This window comes from Sturnira hondurensis, unplaced genomic scaffold (assembly GCF_014824575.4).
Source record: "Sturnira hondurensis isolate 20B ecotype Veracruz unplaced genomic scaffold, ASM1482457v3 Scaffold0014384, whole genome shotgun sequence".
NCBI lineage: Eukaryota > Metazoa > Chordata > Mammalia > Chiroptera > Phyllostomidae > Sturnira > Sturnira hondurensis.
The window spans coordinates 21,732,156-21,752,277 of NW_028087015.1; positions in this window are offsets into that span (position 1 = coordinate 21,732,156).

Below are 20,122 nucleotides of genomic sequence, written 5' to 3' on the forward strand. Positions count from 1 at the left end.
TAGTAAGAGAAAAATAACTAAATGTAGTACATATATATGTATGGGAACATTGCATACACGAGAGAGTCAGAGACCGGACAGCAGGAGAGGTTCAGAGATAGAAAGGCGATTGAGGTGAATAAGACGTCTTGAGCTAGGGATGAGGTAATGCGCCTCAGGGCCTTCAAAGGGCCGTTGCAAGGTGATTAGAACAGAACTTGACTGACAGAAGTTCGCCCTGCCCTATAGATAAGCCAAAACAGGCCATCTCTGATAATCTCTTATTATGCACAAAGCCCCTAATTCAGTTCTTCTAGGTAGTTAAAGGGAGGGGCTACGGATGCTTCTCTTGAACCTGAGGCTAGAATTGCCTTTGGCTCAAAGTAATCTGCATACCACAGAGACACATCTTGGGGTGGCTGGATCTGAACCTTTCTGCCCTTTGGGTTCCCAAGCGCCACCTCCCTTCTTAGCTCCAGATGATGGCATACAAGCCTTAATTGTCTGATCTGACCTCAGGCCTCACATCCATATAGGAACACCCTGTGAAGATATATAATGAATTTGGGCATCTTTATCCTATTTATCTCTCCTGTTTATTTGATTGTTAGTCTAGCCAGAAGAATTTGAAAGTAGCAGTGAGGCAGGAGACAGCATAGGAAGAACTCTGAGACTAGAGTACTGTTACTGGCCAGCATCTAGCACTTTGGTTGCCAGGAAACACCTTTTACCAATTAGGTAGATTAACTAGTAAACTGAGGCAGGAAGGAAGAAGGAGACAAGTCTCATTGGCTAACTCAGCAGTCCTGAGCCTGGTCTGATATAATATTGTCAGGTGTTCCAACATCACGAGACACTATGTTAGCGAGAAGAAGTCCTTGAAATTCTATGTAGCATTTCCACCATAGGAGAAAGAAAGCCTTGAAGCTGGGCTTTCATTCCCAAGGCCTGAAGGTGGGAGAGGGTCCCCGGTGCCCAAAGAAAGAGCCCATAAAACAGCTTTGGTTAACTGCCTACCTCTGGTCACTATCTGTTTTATGAGGGAGTCCTGATGCTTACAGAAAGAGCCCATAAATAACTTTGGAAAGTGCCCCAATGTTAGTTAACTGCCTCCTGTCACGTATCCGTTTTACAACAAGATGAACAAATGGGGTCTGGAGCAAAATAAGGATTCGGGCTAACAGACCCCCACACATACCTACATTTGGGTAGTCACATTTCCCCGGGAAATCTGGCACCCCATTCACCCGTCAATCAATATGTAACTTTTCTCCCTCCTATCCTACCAACTCCTCTGCGGGGCTGAGGATGCTCTTGTCTCTCCGGCCATGGGGCCTCTGGCCACCTGGCCTCAGGCTGCCCTGGGGGGCTTGCCACCCTGGTCTTTAGCTTCTCTTGCTTTTCTCACCCTGCTTTGCCCTGAAACTTTGTCTTTTACCCCCTATTCTACCCAGTCCCATTCTCTTCCATGGGAATGAGCCACTAATAATTGTTAGGGCGGGCAGGGATAGGAGGAAGCTCCGGCTGGACTTTGCCAAGATGGACATCCTCACAGTAACCTGAGTCTGAGGAAGAGACCACCAATGCTGTATTGCTTCTTTGTTCAGAGGGCGCCGATTCCTAGCTCCAACAGGGAGCCAACGAAAATAAAACCCCACTACATTCCCTGCTTGAGTGTAAATTCCTCAGCTTCATCCTTCAGACCGGGAAACCTCACCCGGGTGCACAAACCCCAATAAAGCTCTTTATTGCCTAATTTATGGCTGATTGGCATTTCTTTCTTGGCGGAGCCTAAGAAATCCTCTCAATAATCTAATTACATACTACTAGACTTACTGATATGTAATTCTTTAATGCATCAGCAAGAAGAACCAGGTCTCTCCTGTCAACAGTAGAAGGAAAATTAATTTTTTCTAGTCCACAAATGTGTGTAATGAGAATTAAATTATATAAACTATACTAATTATTTAGAACTGTGTCTGGCACTTAGTAAGTTGTGAGTGTTAACTCTTATGACCCATTTCATCTTCCATCTACATCCACAGACTTTATAAAGTCCAGAAGTGAGTTAGCTATGCTCACTGATATATCCCTAATGCCCTAAACAGGGCTTACACGCATGTAATATGTATCCAGTATATATGTTTGTAATGAATAATGACACAGACATAGAACAACTTGGCCTCCTATGATAGCAAAATAATTATTGAGACTAGTCCTAAAAACAACACTGAAGAAAGAGTTGAGGTGTACATGTTAGAAGCAGACATCTCTTGACTAAAGAGGGTTCCTATAGACAAATGATCTGTGGGGACAGGCATAGTAACAATATTTAAACACAAAACATTTCTTTATTTGCAACTCAGCTCTAACAGGCATACTAGCAAGAAGAGCAAAGATTTAAGTATAAAAAAGAGCTGAATTGATAAAGGCTATATATTTGAAACAATAGACTGAAATGTCCACACAATATGAACAAAAACAGTCAGGTGAGGCTGAAGGAAGGAGGTGAGTGCGGGGGCCAAACCAGCAGTCCAAAGCAGCTGGTGGACTTGGCCAGTGCCCCCTCACCTGGCAGCGTGTCTGCACAGTCCCTCAAGCCAGCCAGCCCGACCTGAGCCCTTCTATGCTGTTTCCAAAGGCTAGGATGCATACCCGCTGAGTTTTTCTTATTTCTTAGTATGATAATTGAGGAAGCAGTTACTTCAGCGTTTTGTTTTTGCAATCACAGATTATTTTCTTGAAAACTTGACTCTTCCCTTACTGCTTTGTTCTTTCCTAACTCCAAAAAGTTTTTTGGATAACTAAGAAAAAATTGAGAATAAAATAAAGACCTTTGGTTAACTTTTTTTTCTTTTTTCTTCCTTGCTTTCTTTTTTTAAAAGAGATTTAGAAATGCAAAGTAAGTGAAGTCCCTTGAAACTAGACACCTGTGTTAGAAGATGAAGCAACATCACAGTGTGCGTCTCAAAGGCAGCAAAGTTTGCCTCCCCAACTATAGCCCTTTGGTAGAAGCTCTTAAAACCAAGCAGAAGTTACCCTTTTATAAGATAAAATCTACATTTATAAGAACAATCTCCATTTGTTAGGGTGTGTCCCTCTCTACATCAAGAAGAGAAAGATGAGTAAATCACTAGATACTTTTATTAATGGAGAAGGCAGCTGACTTAAATTTTTGTAAAAGTCATACCTTGTTAAATGTTCATGCCCCAGTATCCCTCCGTAACTGGCTGCCACACCCTGCAACACCTTCTTTTGTCTTTAGCTAGAAATGGTATTTAAGGTGACGCCTTCCATCATTTCAGTGAGTTTCTCAGTTTTCCTGGGTATCCCCCATGTGTGTAGGAGGTATACGTATTGTTAATTAAACATGTGGTTTTTTCTTGTTCTCCTGTTAATCTGCCTTTTTTTCCAGTTAATCTGCCTCATTTAGCCAACAACCTGGAATGGTAAAGGGAAATAACTTTTCCTTCCATACATTTCTTAATATTATTGTATAATGGCGAGAGAGAGATCATGACAAGAAGCATTCATGTGACCCATCAGCAATCAGACTTTCTCCACCTGGGGCCAGATAGATACCTTTGGGAAACACAAAGAAAACGATGTATTTCCCAGCACCGAAGCTGAGAAGGCCTGCCAGACAGTTCTCCTCCTCTGTGAACCCCACATTCGAATATCCATCCACCAAAGTATACAACGTGCAAAAATTAATGTTGGTTTATTTTTTTGTTAACTTTGGGTCACCTATAGATACAGAATTTAAACAGAGCTTCCACTTAACGAAATCTACCAAATTATAGAAATGTGCGCTTTTAACTAATCAGCTCATGCTTTCATGATTAATCCATTTTAGTGACACTTTTGAAAACACAAAATATTTTTTGAGGATCACTTCAATGACCCTTAGGGTATTGTGTATGAAATATAAAACAAAAGACCAATTACTTCGACTGATATTATTTCAACTTCACATTCAAGGTAGTGGTGGAATAATAAAAAGAACTGAGAATCTGGAACACTGACAACACATTTGCACTTTTCTCTAATGAAATCTATTTATTCATAGCAGAGAAAAAAGATGTATAAAGAAAACTACATTCTTTGGAAGATAATACCAAATTGCGTGTACTTTTGTCTACTATGTTTTTTTGTTGTTGTTGTTATACTTTGATTTTAATGGTGTGCGGGGCAGGCCACCGCAAGATGTGATGCTTTGGCATATTAATGCAACTTCTTTATTGGCATTTCAATACAGTTGTCCCAGTTTTTTCCCCGTTGTTCTTCCCTGCCCTGCCACCCCCTCGCCTCTGGCTCCCACAGCCAATCCCCACCCTGCTGTCCATGTCCATGGGTCCTTTATACACATGTTCCTTGACTAGACCCTCCTCCTTCTTTCCCCCTTTATCCCTTATCCCCTCCTCTCCGGTCACTGTCAGTTGTTCATTGTTTCCATGCCTCTGGTTCTATTTTGCTGTGTTTGTTTTGTTCTTCAGTTTCCACTTATAGGTGAGATCATATGGTATTTGTCTTTCCCTACCTGGCTTATTTCACATAACATACTACTCTCCAGTTCCAGCCATGCTGCTATAAAAGGTAGGACTTTGTTTTTTTCTCCCTGCTGCTTAGAATTTCATTGTAAATGGAATTTACACTGTGTAAATGTACCACAGTTTTTTTTTTTAAGGTTGTATTTATTTATCTTTAGAGAGGAAGGGAAGGTGAGAAGGAGAGAAATATCAATGTAGGGTTGCCTCTCGTGAGTCCCCTGCCAGGAACTGGCCTGCAACCCAGGTATGTGCCCTGACTGGGAACCAAATCTCGATTGTGTGGTTCGCAGACCCGTGTTCAATCCACTGAGCTACACCAGCCAGGGTGCTTTTATAGTTTTTTTATCCACTCATTTACTGAAGGGCATTTGGGCTATTTCTAGCACTTGGCTATTGTAAATAATGCTGCTATGAGCATTAGGGTGCATAAGTTCTTTTGAATTGGTGTTTCGGGATTGTTAGGGTGTAATCCCAGCAGTGGAATCACTGGATAAAAAGAAAGGTCCATTTTTAGTGTTTTGAGGAACTCCCTACTGTTTTCCACAGGGCTGTGCCACTTACCTTCCCACCAATACACAAAGGTTCCCTTTCCTCCACAACCTCCACAGCACTTTTGTTTGTTGATTTGCTAATGATGGCTATTTTGACTGATGTGAAATGACATCACATTGTGGTTTTAATTTGCAGCTCTCTGATGGTTAGTGATGCCGAGCATCCTTTCATATGTCTCTGGGCCCTCTGTATGTCCTCCTTGGAGAAGCATCTGTTCAGGTCCCTTGCCCATTTTTTAATTGGATAATTTGCCTTCCTGATGGAGAGTCCTATGAGTTCATTATATATTTTGGAGATCAAACCCTTATCCAATGTATCATTGGCAAATATGTTTTCCCATACAGTTGGTTCCCTTCTCATTTTGTTGATGTTTTCTTGAACCATGTAGGAGCTTTTTTAATTTGATGTAGTCCCATTTATTTATTCTTTTCTTCGTTTCCCTTGCCCAAGGATATATATCCACATATTTTTATTTACAGTGCTTAAGAAACAGTTTGTGCAAAGAGGGCACTCTGACCCTTGTCTCTGTCACCCTGAAAACGGAAAATAAATATTTCATATGAATGGTAACCTCCCTGAACTGAGAGGTAAAGGGCCATCCTTATTGCCAGATGGAGGGAATTCAGGAAAGAAAAGAGTGTGTGAACAAATTCTGTTTAGTTCTTTCACCAATTAGTAGCCATGCTTAAGTATCTTTGTCATGATAGATTTTCAAAATTTTATTATGTATTTGTGTAATACGTATAAAAGCTGCCTGTTTCAGTCACTCTGAGCAGTCTCGTATTTCTATCTTATTAGTCTGTCATGTCAATTCAATTAACCAGTGAAAATAACCAGGAGGGGTAAGTAGAAATTTTCCCCTACCAAAAAATGTGTCATAATTTAGGATAAAAATATTACTATTTATATTAGTTAACGATTAGCAATTAGATTAGGTCAGTCTTTTTTGTTGTTTTCTTTTTTTATTTATTTTATTTTAATTGTTGTTCAAGTACAGTTGTCTGCCTTTTACGACCATCCCAGCCCAACCTCCCCAACCCTCCCCACTTCCCTCCTGTCTCCACCACCCCTCCCTTGTTATTGTCCATGTGTCCTTTATACTATTTCCTCCAAACCCTTCCCCTGAAATTCCCTTCCCTCTCCACTCTGGTCACTGTCAGCCTGTTCTCAGTTTCAGTGTTTTTGGTTATATTTTGCTTGTTTGTTTGTTTTGTTGATCAGATTCCTGCTAAAGATGAGATTATATGGTATTTGTCTTTCACTGCCTGGCTTATTTCATTTAGCATAATGCTTTCCAGGTCCATCCATGCTGTTGCAAAGGATAGGAGCTCCTTCTTTCTTTCTGCTGCATAGAATTCCATTATGTAAATATAACAGTTTTTTGATCCCCTTGAAGCAGGATAGGGGCAAGGAAATATCATTTTAAAGTTGTTTTTTGCAACATTTTAGTAAAACAGAGTGTGCTTGCCCCACCCCGAGCTGTGTGCACCCTAGATAAGCAACTATCTAACGGCATTCTGCTTCTGTAACCCACTTTACGCCCTTGAAGAGTAAGAGCAACCTGCAGAATGGGGCTCAGAATTTGGAGACTGCCTCCTCTGAGCTGGGGCGTAATAAAGAGTGTTCCGCCATTCTACCTGAGTGTGAGTGACTCTTTCCATAACACCTTCATTTACTGATGGGCATCTAGGTTGCTTCTAGCACTTGGCTATTGTAAATTGTGCTGCTGATTGGGTCAGTCTTTCAAAATATCTTTTTTAGTCATTTCTTCCAACTGCTCAAATACTAGTAAAATGGTTAATATTCAGGTAGGAATATTATTACATAATTATAGTTTCTATAATAGTGATTTTTAAATTCCCTATATTGTGTTAATCCAGAAATACCATCCTCCCTTCCTAAAGAAAAGAAAGGAATAAGCAAAGTAGAGCTAATTTCTTACTTTTGTATATGAGATTTTTTTAAGTGCACACTCCGTCATGAAACAAAGTTTCTGAGGAACTCCTACATAAGGTATAAGCATTCTTTAAAAATAGAAACAGGATGAGTAGATTCATTCATCCAACAACATTTTTGCCTTTATTTGGATGGAGCTAGGTTGATGTGTACCAGTCTAGTTTTCTTTTCCCAAGAACAGATAATTCCATTTCCAATCCCTTTTGGAGTTAGAATGGGCTGGGCAAAAGATGTGAACAGAACGATGCATAATTCCTCTAATCCTGACCTTTAAAATCATTTTGTACACTTTGTGTCTATTCAAATGCTGCAAGCAGACAAGTCCAGGATGGAGAAAGTGGCCAATGAAGGAAGCCTGGATGTTTGAGTCACCCCTTGGAGCAGAGGTGTTAGGAAGGCAAGTTTGTGTACACCACCATCAAAGGTGAGCAAGGAATACATTTAAAATGGAGTAAGCCACAGAGCTATGGGATTCATTTTTTAACAGCTAGTGAGAATTTGTTTAATTAATAAAGAGCCTACTATGGACCAGCCACTTTTTAAAGAACGTTATAACCACACCTGACAAAAATTATAAGATAATTACCAAATGCACAGAAATAGCAATCTAATATCTGAACCTGAATTATATAATGCTTCTTGCTAAAATAAAAATGTAGCCATTAAAAATAATCAACAGATTCATAAGACAGGATTCTGTTTCTCTATTATCACTAGCAGTATAGATCATAGTTAATAGAATAACAGTTATTTCTTACTTTACAGTGTAAAGTCCGAGATGATCACCTGGGGTTGCATGAAAACTTATTAACTAATACTGACTTCTTTGTCTGATAAGTAAGGGTTTCAGCTGTACCTTAGGGTCACAGAAATCATCTTAGCTAAGGAAAACTATTTACATTAAATATATACTTAAAAATTTAAGAGCTATACAAACTTTATAATCTTTCTTTTAAAAAAAACCATTTTATTTAGCTAGAAAGAGGAGGAGGGAGAAAGAGAGGAGAGAAACATTGATGTGTGAGAGATACATCAATTGGTTACCTCTCTCATGACCCAACCTGCAACCCAATCATGTGCTGTGACTGAGAATTGAACCAGCGACCCTTCAGTTCACAGGCCAGCACTCAGTCCACTGAGCCACACCAGCCAGGGCTTAACCTTTCCTATTGACTATAACTTTACCTAACTGTATTTTCTCTTAAGGCATGACACTTTTCATTGACATAGTAGTATATGATCAAACACTGTCACATAATTCATCAAATATATGAAGAATTTTTCTTCATGTAGGAAAAGTATAAAGATAGACATTGGTAAATAAATATGTATAATTCAGTTAGATTGTTGTTAATACTAAAAATAATTATCATTCATCAAAATTCAAATGATTCTTATATTCTCTCTCCTAACATGTGCATACCCATGTACACCCTTTGGTGTTGGCTGAATTTTTATTTTATCTTTTTAAAAATGTTTTTATTGTTATTCTATTATAGTTGTTTCAATTTTTCCACTTATGCCCTCCTCCACTCCAAAAAATGTTAGCTGAAATTTTAATAAGATAAAATGGTATTTGTACAAGAATTTCAAACTTGACAGTGGAGCAGGTACTGTAAATATTATTTGTAACACCACTTACAATTTTCCTGAGACTGAGACCCCAAGAATGTGTTCAGCTCTATTGATCTTTTTTCACTAAAATTCTCATGAAAATCAAACTACTTTGTCTTGAAATGAGACACCATACAATCACTGGGGACTTCTTCCTTCTCTATTCTCAAAGAACTAGTTCTTTCATTCTGAGAACAAAGGGGAACACAAATGTTACTAATATGCTATTGATATTTTAACAACATTTTCATTTTAGTATAGTCATATTTTTAAAAGGTCTTTATTTTGAGAAATCCTGAGTCAAAATTCACCATATTGGATCATTTAGAAGATAAGCTACTGGCGTCTGTTTTCAGTGTTAGAATTCCACAGCTTTCCCATTTATTGAAAGATGAATTGCATGCATTTGTCCCAAGCTGGGACCTTCTTATTCTCAGTCAGCACATGAATCCTTAGTATTTTTCTTCTTTTTCTCTGTCTAAGGAAACTATACTTTCAGTTTACAACTTTACTCAAAGTATTTTGTATTCCAAGAATGCAGTATTTCTCTTCTGGCCCCAAACAAAAACAACAAACCACTTCACAATTCTGTCTCTGGCAGACTGATTGCATTCTGATTGATGCCAAGGGTCTGGTTTCAGAATTTAGCTGTGATACAAAAGGCATGACAATAAAATAATGAAAATGACTTTCTTACATAGCCCTTGATCAGAGTATTTCAAAAAAGGCATTTCAAAAATGTTATTAGCAATTGCAACCCCATGAGATAGCTAGAAAATAATAAGGTCAGTGCAAAAGGTTTCTTGAAGATTTCTTATAAAAATAGTAAGAGAGGGAAGAACTTGAGTAAGAATATCAGTGATTATAACATTTATTTTGAGGGAAATATTGAAGAGAGGAACCCAGAAGAGCCAGTGCAGAAGGAAGTTAAGACCACATAGAGAAAGGAGATCCAGGGAAACAGGAAGATATTTATGAATAACAGAGTTAATGAGAAAAGCCGTCAGGAAAAAAGCAAGAGAGAGGTGGGTTGTTTTTTTTAAGTTTTCTGAAAATTTCCCTGTTTTTTATGCAATCTCTTTATTCTTTTCCCCTAATATTCTGTGGTTAAGATCCATATTATTATTGACAACTGTTTAGAATTATATTGCTTCATATTGGTTTGTTGTTGTTGTCGTCTGGTTTTTATTGTTTTAGAGGCATCTGTGTGTTATTCTTACTTCCAAGTGGACAGCTCTTTGCTCAAGATGACCCAGGCTTATTCGGAATAGCCAACTAACTTATTAAATCAAGAGGAGTAGAAATTGCAGCAGCCATTCAGACACATAATATTTACCTAAAATATAACCTGCAAGTATCATTAGAAATAGGAATAGCATCCTAATCTGTACCTTGGGGCAAGTAATATAATATCCTGTGGTGGCATTAACCAACTTTTTCTCTCCTTGCTCTTACCCTAACCAGTTATCAAAATATAATTTGAAGAATAAAGGAAAACTACTAGAAGATCATTGATAAATGCTTGTGCAAAGTTTCGGACAAAGGTAAAGCCAGAGAAATCTTCCACTAAAAAAGAGGGCCTTAATGGAAAGGCATTCAGGAGCCATTTAAATACATTAAGAACAGAGATCTTCAGGTGCTTGGATTTGGCAGAGCACAAAGAAGACCAAGTTTTATATTCCTGGGACCTTTCTTCCAGTTACAGGAATTATAAACAATAAACACACGCGCAGACGAATGTCTTACAAGGTGAAAAATATTATGGGTATAAACATGTTAGACACTGGGCAGAGTGACAATGGAGTTAGTGGTAAATTTAGAGAACTGAAAAAAAATGAAGAAGGGGACCTGGATGGCATATAGGTCATTTCAGACAGAATTAATAGCAAGAGGTAGGAATGTTCTAAGAACATTAAGAAGTACAGAGTAGTTGAAAAGTAGAGGGAAAAAATGGAAGCCCATGCAAGGTGAGGAAAGCTCAGCAGAGAATAGAGACTAAGGTCTTGTACCCTAGACTCAGGACTTACACACTTAATGACCTTCAGGGTTTTAGAGAAGAAAGGGGACTGCTGTGGATGGCCCTGCCTGGTTTTAGGAATGGTAACACTACCCTCCTCCCCCCACTCCCCNACCCCCCCCCCCCCCCCCCCCCCCCCCCCCCCCGGGCTAAGGATGAGTGAGCGACATCTGGAATGTGAAGCACAGGAGACAAAGCTTGTCTCTGGTAGCAAATGCTGCCTCAGTTTCCTCCAGGCCCCCAAAGCATGGTTGAAAGTCCATGATGTGTAAGTCTCCTCACAGCGGGGAGCAACCTAAGCCAGACATGATCACTTGGGAGGCCATGATGGAAGGACTCAGGGGACTGCAACTAAGATCAAGCAATAGACCTGTGCCTGCTGGCTATGTGACAAAGCCCGAGTTCCCATGTTCTCTGGGACAAGTGCTTCCTGGCTTTAATCCCCTTAAGCCTGAAAACCTGATGGGGAGGGGTGCAGCTCCTTGCCTTGCTAAAGTGTGCCCGGGGGAATAATCTGACATAACAAAGAATTTCTGAAAAACCTGTGAAATCTGCTCTGCTAAGAGTACTTTCATTCAAATGATGAGGGTCTGAGAGGAAATGAGTATGTCTCCCAAAGTTCCTGAAAAACTCTCTTCCTGATAGACACTGACTCAGACTAAGCCCTCAGATTTCTTTGAAATGTTATCTACTGTTTGATCCTTGCCACCCTGTATTCCTGTGTATTACAACCCAATAAAAGCCTCTGGAGGAAGGAGCTTGAGCCCTTTTTTTCCTCGGAGAAACTGGCCGCTCCTGGCCTTTTCCCCCTGAGAAACTGGCCACTGCTCATGGCCCTTCCCTCTTGAGGGATCAGCACCTCTCCTCCTCAAGCAGATCATACCATGTCTTGTTTACTTTCATCCATGGTGGACAGGGGGACTTGTGGGAAAAGTCACCCCCACAAGAAATGAGTTGGGTTAAGCATTAGAAGGATAGTTCTGACTACAACGGCCTAGAGGAGCACAAGTTGGAAGAAGATGAGGTAGCCATTTTAAAGTCAATTTGAAGATGAAGGTGGTTTAGACTACTCAAGAAGATAGTACATATTCTGATTTTAGAGCATACAGTATTTGCTGATAGATTGGCCAAGATAGTGTGAGAGAAAGAGATAACTGATACACACACTAGGCTTTTCAGTAAGAATAATGGGAGTGAAACCACTGCCACTTGCTGAGAAGGAAAACAATTGAAACAGAAGCAAGTTCCACCTGCTTAGAGTGGTGTGTGTTTGAGGGAGGGTGTGTGTGTTCACATTTGTGCAGGGAAGCCGATTTACATTGGAAATTCCAATTAGACTACCTATCAGAGGGTCTTGGTGGGATAGAACAGGAGTCTAGTTTTGTAAAGATAATCTGATATTTATCAGCACAAAGAAGGTATATAGATCAATCATGTCTTTATGAGATCACTAAAAAGGTGAAAGAATGAGACAAATTCAGAATTCTGAACCATGAGTTTTATAATGTTTATATTTGAGAAAATAAGAAAAAATTACTAAAAGTGATTGAAAAGAAATTACTAATGTACTTGAGGACACCAAGAATAGGTTATGTTCTAGAATCAAGGGAAGGTCCAAAAAGGTGAAGCAACTTCTTTTTTTGTTTAGTTTTTTTTTTAGGAACATAAGACATTTTTAAACACCATGAATTTGGTCTAAAATATTCAATAATTATTTTGCTGAGAGGAGAAAAAGTTTATGTTAACAGATAACATATTATTTCTTTTTTAAAAGATTTTATTTATTTATCTTCAGAGGGGAAGGGAAGGAGAGAGGGAGAGAAATATCAATGTATGGCTGCCTCTCGTGGTTCCTCTTCTGGGAACTGGCCTGCAACTCAGACACATGCCCTGACTGGGAATCGAACCTCAATCCTTTGATTCGCAGGCCTGCACTCAATCCACTGAGCTACACCAACCAGGGCATATATTATTTCTTATGTGAGTAAATTCTAAGTTATACAAAAGCACATTTAGGTCCCCAATGGCAGGCTGTGTCAGCCCTTGGTGAATTCGGGAGGGAACCAGCAGCCATCACTAAGACAAAGAATTGGGATCCGGCAGCTGCCACAGGCTACCTCTCTTCCTCCTGCTGCACACACAGAGCACCAGGATCCTCCCCCCAACCTTGAACCTGCTAGAACCTAAAATATATATATATAATCCATTAAGGTTTTGAGGGAAAATTTTCAAGCAGAGGAAGCAGGCAGGGCTTTACTGCATATTGGGAAAGAGATGGATCCCTAAAGAAGGAGGCTATAGAATCTGATCCATGAAAAGAAAATGAAGAGTATTGGAGCCAAAAGAGTCAAGGACTCATTCTTGTGTTACACAATGTACAGTGATGTAAATGTTGAGACTGTACTCTTTAAGTCTCTATTGATGCTTATGTTGGTTCATCAAAGAAAAAGGAAAAAAACTTATGGTGTTGAATTAAGTGGTTGAATTATATTTATATTATGGCCAAACACTGCTTATTCCCTGTTAGATTCTTTAGGAGGGAATCCCTGTTGGGAGAATTAGGAGGAAGTGGTGGGTATTGGAAGTCTGTGGGGGGAACTGCTCCCAATTTTCCCATCCTCTCCCAGTACTGACTCTAGCAAGTAGTATTATTTCTGTCTTACAGGGGAAAAAATGCTGGGTTCTGCCTCAAAGATCACTACAGATATATTTTCATAAATTGTGGGCAGCCCTAAGAGTAGGCATTATTTTTAACGCACCCACTCAATTCTTCCAGAAACATCTTGATGTACAGAAGTCTTCATCTCCCACGTCTCTCTGTACCACAGTTAAACTGTTATTTTTAAGTGGAATTATGAAACTAAAACCCCAAAGAAGAAAAAAAAAACACTTTCAATTTTTGCTAACAACAACACAATTCACGACTTTTAATTTCATCTAAGTTACTTCTCTAATATCCCAGGAAATTAATGATTGACTAAAACAGCATAAATGTAGCATAAAAAGGAACTATACATTCATCATGGCATAACAAATGGAAAAAGATACAATGATGTCTGCAGTTTTGTGAAGGCCACAGATAGAAATTGGCATTTAATAGAAGGAATGAGTCTTTCTTCCTTCCTTCCCTTCCTTCCTTCCTTCCTTCCTTCCTTCCTTCCTTCCTTCCTTCCTTCCTTCCTTCCTTCCTTCGTTCCTTCCTTCCTTCTTTCCTTCCTTCCTTCTTTCTTTTTTTTTGCTACAGATCTGGAAAACCATATTTAGCAGGACAAGGGACTTTTCTAGAAGTTTATACTTGTATATAATAATACAAAAAGGAAAACTATGTTTAGCTACCCTTAAATCATACCTGAAAATAAAACTTTTTTAACAATCTCAGATTTTACTAGAACATTTTCACTTGTAGAAAAAAAATGTGCTTAGTTTCTTAGCATGGTACTAGTGAGAGGTATTTGATTTGATTTTTAAAAATTTTATCACCCAGTCAGATGTGTTTTGCAGTTAAGGTTATATATATAATATTAAACCATAACTAAAGACTATTTTATACTCATATCTATCTCTACAGTCATCAGTTCATAGTTCTTCTGAATAGGCCTGCAAATTAAAAACTTGGTAATCTAGCCCTGGCTGGTGTAGCTCAGTGGATTGAGCATGGGACTGTGAACCAAAACATCACAGTTGGATTCCCAGTCAGGGCACATGCCTGGGTTGCAGGTCAGTTCCCAGCCGGGGACCCACAAGAGGCAACCATATGTTGATATTTCTCTTTTTCTCTCCTTCCCTTCCCCTCTAAAGATAAATAAGTAAAATGCTTAAAAAATCATTTTAAAATGGTAAAGCTTAAAATGGTAAGCTTAAAATGCTTTACCATGCTTAAAAAAAATGGTAAAGCTTAAAATGCTTTACCATGCTTAAAAAAAAAGCATGGTGATCTGATTTGACCTCATTCTAGATAAAATATTTTGCATTAATAAACAATGCATACCAAGAAAAATGAAAGATAACTAATTTCTCTNCCTCTAAAGATAAATAAGTAAAATGCTTAAAAAATCATTTTAAAATGGTAAAGCTTAAAATGGTAAGCTTAAAATGCTTTACCATGCTTAAAAAAAAATGGTAAAGCTTAAAATGCTTTACCATGCTTAAAAAAAAAAAAGCATGGTGATCTGATTTGACCTCATTCTAGATAAAATATTTTGCATTAATAAACAATGCATACCAAGAAAAATGAAAGATAAACTAATTTCTCTTCAATTATTTCAGCAAAGCAGCTTCACTAAAAAGCTAAAGGTTAAAAAATGCTTTTTCTTAAAACATTTTATTAAGATTACTTGTTTACTTGTGCCAGTCGTATTTGAATTTTATAATACAATATTGCTTTAAATCTAGTGGAGGTAAAGTGAGGGCACAGATTCTAAACTGAAGGTATATTAACCAATAAGTAGGATGTATTTTTATAATCACTTTCAGGTTATAAGCAACAAGGAAAACCTGGGAAAGTATTTACAGGCTTTCATTTATGAATGCATAGACAAATTCAATGCATTGAACATTCATGAATGTTCTAATGATATATCAACTACCTCTTTTGTTTCATGGGCAGTGACCCTGAAAAATGATTCAAAATATTTCATATGAAAATTTTATGTGAAAATCCAAATTTGCTGGATAATGGAATTCAGAATGGACAATGAGTAGAGCAGATAAATGGTTATCATTTGAACATTGCTGGTGAAATCCAAGGAAAATCAATACTACAAAGGTGTTAAATAAAATATGCTCTCTTCAATTGAAAATTATATTTGTTTATAACTAGCTAGAATTGCTTTACTTTTCAAGAAAAATTTAAGACATATGACTATCATTCAAATTATTCTATGTACAATAATCAGACAAAACATGGATCCTACTCAAGGGGACCTGAGTGTGCATAAGTAATGCTAAACATTAGATGATGTTATTCTGTAGTCATGAAACACAGAACAAATTATTAGCTACTTACCACTTGTGTAATTACATGATTGATAATGGCATTTTCTCATATTACATGACCTTTTCCTCTACTTTATTTCCAACATCAAGCTCAGTGCCAGACATAGTAAAAAGGATGCAAGTGCACTTAACATGCATCTCTTGCTTACAATAGTTATCCTAAGTTTACAGATAGATCATTTTTCTTAACATATCTTGCCCTAGAAAAATCAGTTTTTGTTCTTCAGCTCTAAACAATTACTGTACATTTTGTCTCTGATTTTCAACCCCTTCTTTCATTCATTTACTCATTCATGTAGTCAATGGTTCTTTCAAGAAAGAAAAGTAAATAGTACATACATAATAGAGATATGATAGATGATAGGTAGAGATAGATAGATAGATAGATAGATAGACAGATAGATAATAGATGGGATAGATAAATAAATAGATAAATGTATGGATTATTTCTATGGAGCATGGAAAGAGCCCAAACTCAAGTTAGATAAGGCATATAATCACATACTTATACTGTGGTTAGGGTTCAAAATATTTTGAGTGAATCAATGATAGAGTGATAAATTCAGTTGCTGAGTGGAAGGATAATTTATAGAAAAACCTATAATAGACATGCTTAAGGTGTGTTTGAGAAGGGCTAGATTGATATAAAAGAAAAAAATAGGTATTGAAGAAATCAGTGGAACAGGTAGCAAAAACTTATGCTGGAGGAAAGTAGAGGAAAAAGCAAAGTTATTTCAGCAAAGTAAGGTTCTCCCTAATAATTAGATTGGTGCAAAAATACAAGACAGGGCTTCAGGATTTTATGGAATCCACCATAAAATTTACAGGATCAGAATTGGGAGGCCACATGCAATAATGCTTTAGAATGAAGGTGGATGAATTCAATCCTCTTTAACCTAATTTGAGACATTGGGATCCTATTTTGTAGAAAAAAGCAGTGAGAAATACTCTTACAGAATATTTTGAAGTTTACTACTAATCATTTATTATTTGATTTTTTCATTCAATAAATATACATTACAGGTTTAGCATTGGGCAGACGAAATTATTATTACTATTATTATAACACAAATAATTGTCAGTGCACTGATGAACCTGGTATGTATCATCAGTTCAAGCTGGCATAATTGAAAGAATAATTCTGACTGGATGGCATAGAAATATTTGCTTCCAGTATTGAAGGATGAGTGGTTAGGAAGTCTGGGCCATTAGCCAAATGGTGATAAAAGGAAAGTAAATGGAAAACACATCTTTAAACATAGCTTTTTATTTTTAGCTTTATATTTTCATATTGTAATTGTTTACATTGTTGTTCAACTACTATTGTCCCAATTTGTTCCTCTGTTGCTTTCCCCTGCCATACCCACCACCCCAACCTGCTTCCACACTCCATCCCAACCCCATTGTTCTTGACCGTGGGTCCTTTACATGTGCTTCTTGACTTGACCCTTCCTCTTCTTTCTCCCTTATCTCCTCCTCTCTGGTCACTGACAGTTTGTTCTTTATTTCCATGTCTCTGGTTCTATTTCACTTTTTTGTTTGTTTTGTTGACTAGGTTCCACTTATAGGTGAGATCATATGGTACTGGTCTTTCATTGGCTAGCTTATTTCACTTAGTGTGATGCTCTCCAGTTTTATCCACATTGTCATGAAGGGTAGGAGCTCCTTTTTTTTTTCTTCTTGCTGCATAGTATTCCGTTATGTAAATATACCACATTTTTTTTTTATCTACTCCTGTACTTCTGGGCACTTAAGCTGTTTCTAGCACTTATCTATTGTTAATAATGCTGTTATGAACATTGGGGTGCATAGGTTCTTTTGCATTGGTGTTTGAAGGTTCTTAGGGTATAATCCCAGCAGTGGAATCACTGGATAAAAAGGCAGTTCTGTCTTTAGTTTTTTGAGTAAATTCCAGTTTTCCACAGTTCTGCAGTCTGCATTCCCATCAACAGTGTATTAGGGTTCTCTTTTCTCCACAACCTCCACAGCATTTTTTTTGTTGTTGTTGATTTGCTAATGATGGCTACTCCCACTGGTGTGAAATAGCATCACATTGTGATTTTAATTTGCAGCTCTATGATGGCTAGTGATGCTGAGCATCCTTTCAAATGTTTATGTGTCCTCTGTATGTCCTCCTTGGAGAAGAGTCGGTTCAGGTCCTTTTTCCATTTTTAATTGGATTTTTTGTTTTCCTGGTGTGGAGTAGCTTTATATTTTTAAACTATACCTAAATCAATATGATCGTACTACTTGCCCATTGTAGAAGTCTGGAGAGATGAACAAAGTCTTTGAATGACATACTAAATTTCATTAAAATATATCCAAAAGTTGAGATGGAGTTAGTTTGGCTCCCAAATATATCAAAAATTATATTCTCATAAGAGGTATACTTAATCAGTCTTTCAAAGCAATAAAACAACTCCTTTTAAACATTGAGACTGTAGTGTCCAAAAATAATATTTCTATTATAATTGTTCCTCTTCACAATTTGTAATAAACACAAGTAAAACTATTTGAATAGTTATTAGTAGATCCTTCTATAGTATTTTATGTGAACACTTCTATTTGCATTTTTAAAAATTATTTCAAACAAGAATTTGAATACTATCACGAATCTTATACAAGAATACCAAACAAGAATCTTATACCATCATGTAATCACTTTCATGTCTTAACATTATTTTTTCAAAAAATACAATTAAATAAAGAATAAACAACTTAAAAAGTTTCCTATAACTCTATTTTTAATGTACTGTATTTTTTCAGCTTGTTGACATACCACTGTATACAGGTGGCAATCATCTTTTTCAAATTCTTCTTAATATGTTGATCCATTCTGGGAATTATTTGCATAATATAATAAAGTAGCATTACGGAGGAATTAGCAGTGGTGCTATTAACATAAACCCCTAAACACCCACTCACGCACACATCCTGTGGCCTCCAATTTAACATCAGAGGAGTAAAATTTGTTTTTCCTTTGTTGCTGGTGGAAATGGGGTCCAGGTGCTGCTGGAAGGAAAACACTTCTGGGGACCCACATGAGAGGATGAGGTCTAGTGGTAGGGTTTATTGGGGTTCTAATTTATGGTTGCCTCCAGCTTCCCAATGTATTATCTCTGCCCATCCCACCATGTTCAAAGCCCATCCTTGCCTTAATCAAGCCCAGAAATAGGGCCAGTGTCAAGAAAGTCTGTGCCACCAGTTCAGTCCGTGAGAAAGCCGACTCCAGTTCGGCCTTTTTCACCAGGCTCAGTCTTGGAGTCTGCACAGCGTGGCTGCTGTGGACAGAGAGAATGCTCAAACAAATGGTGGAAGAGGGAGAGAGAGAGAGAGAGACAGAGAGAACCCTTGTGTTAAGCTGATTATATCATCCCAGGCTTGGAAAGGGCTAGGCACTTTTTCAAAATAACTAATCAATAGTTCCCAATCCGTCCTGGGCTAGTGCTGGTTCCTCACCCTAATCAATCCATTTCCTAAATCTTCCAATGTTCTATGTCTGTTATTCAATCCTATCCTTGTCCCACGTTAAAAAGACAGGCTTCTATGGTTGCCATTTGGATTTTACTGCATGTGTCCTTACCTCCCCTTTGTGGTGGTATTTCTCTCCACCCAGGATCTGGGTGAGTGGGCCTGTTGTACCCTGAGGAAATTAGAAAGCTGCACCTTTCTCCCTACTCAGGGGAGGGAGAGGTGTTAACCCCCTTGGGGGGGGAAGGTTGCAGTCCCTTGGGGAGTGTCTGAAAATGTAGCTTCCTAGTAGATTAGGATTTTTAATGTCTGATTCCCTTTGCTCTCTTCCTTTATTAGTATCTAGCTACCTACACTAAAGCTGTTACACAAATAGCAAATTGAAAACCAAACACAATAGGGAAAAATGGCAATTGCTCCAGCTACTTACTTGAAGAGATTGGAATACTTTTGTCTTAAATATTTTTTACCTATTAAACCAAATCTGCCTCAGTGTATTTTATTAAAGGCCTTAAACTGTTGTGGGATATGTATTCCAGAGCATAATCACCAGTTAATCCAAAGAAATTAGAAATATTTTAAAATTCTTAATAGCATCACTTCCTACAATCCTGTTCACTACATTTCTAAAATCTTTCCCATTTTAATTTGCATTCACTACTTCCAAGTCAACATATTTTGATCTTGTGGTAAGTGTTGTTTATAATCTGAAAGTGATTATAAAAATACATCCTACTTATTGGTTAATATACCTTCAGTTTAGAATCTGTGCTCTCACTTTACCTCCACTAGATTTAAAGCAATATTGTATTATAAAATTCAAATATGACTGGCACAAGTAAACAAGTAATCTTAATACAATATTTTAAGAATATAAAATATTTTAATATTTTGGTTTTCCTGGGAAATTAGGTAGTTTCTACCACTTAATTTCCTGTAATATGCAAAGAAAATCCGGGTTTTTAAATGTTTTATTCATGCAAAGCAC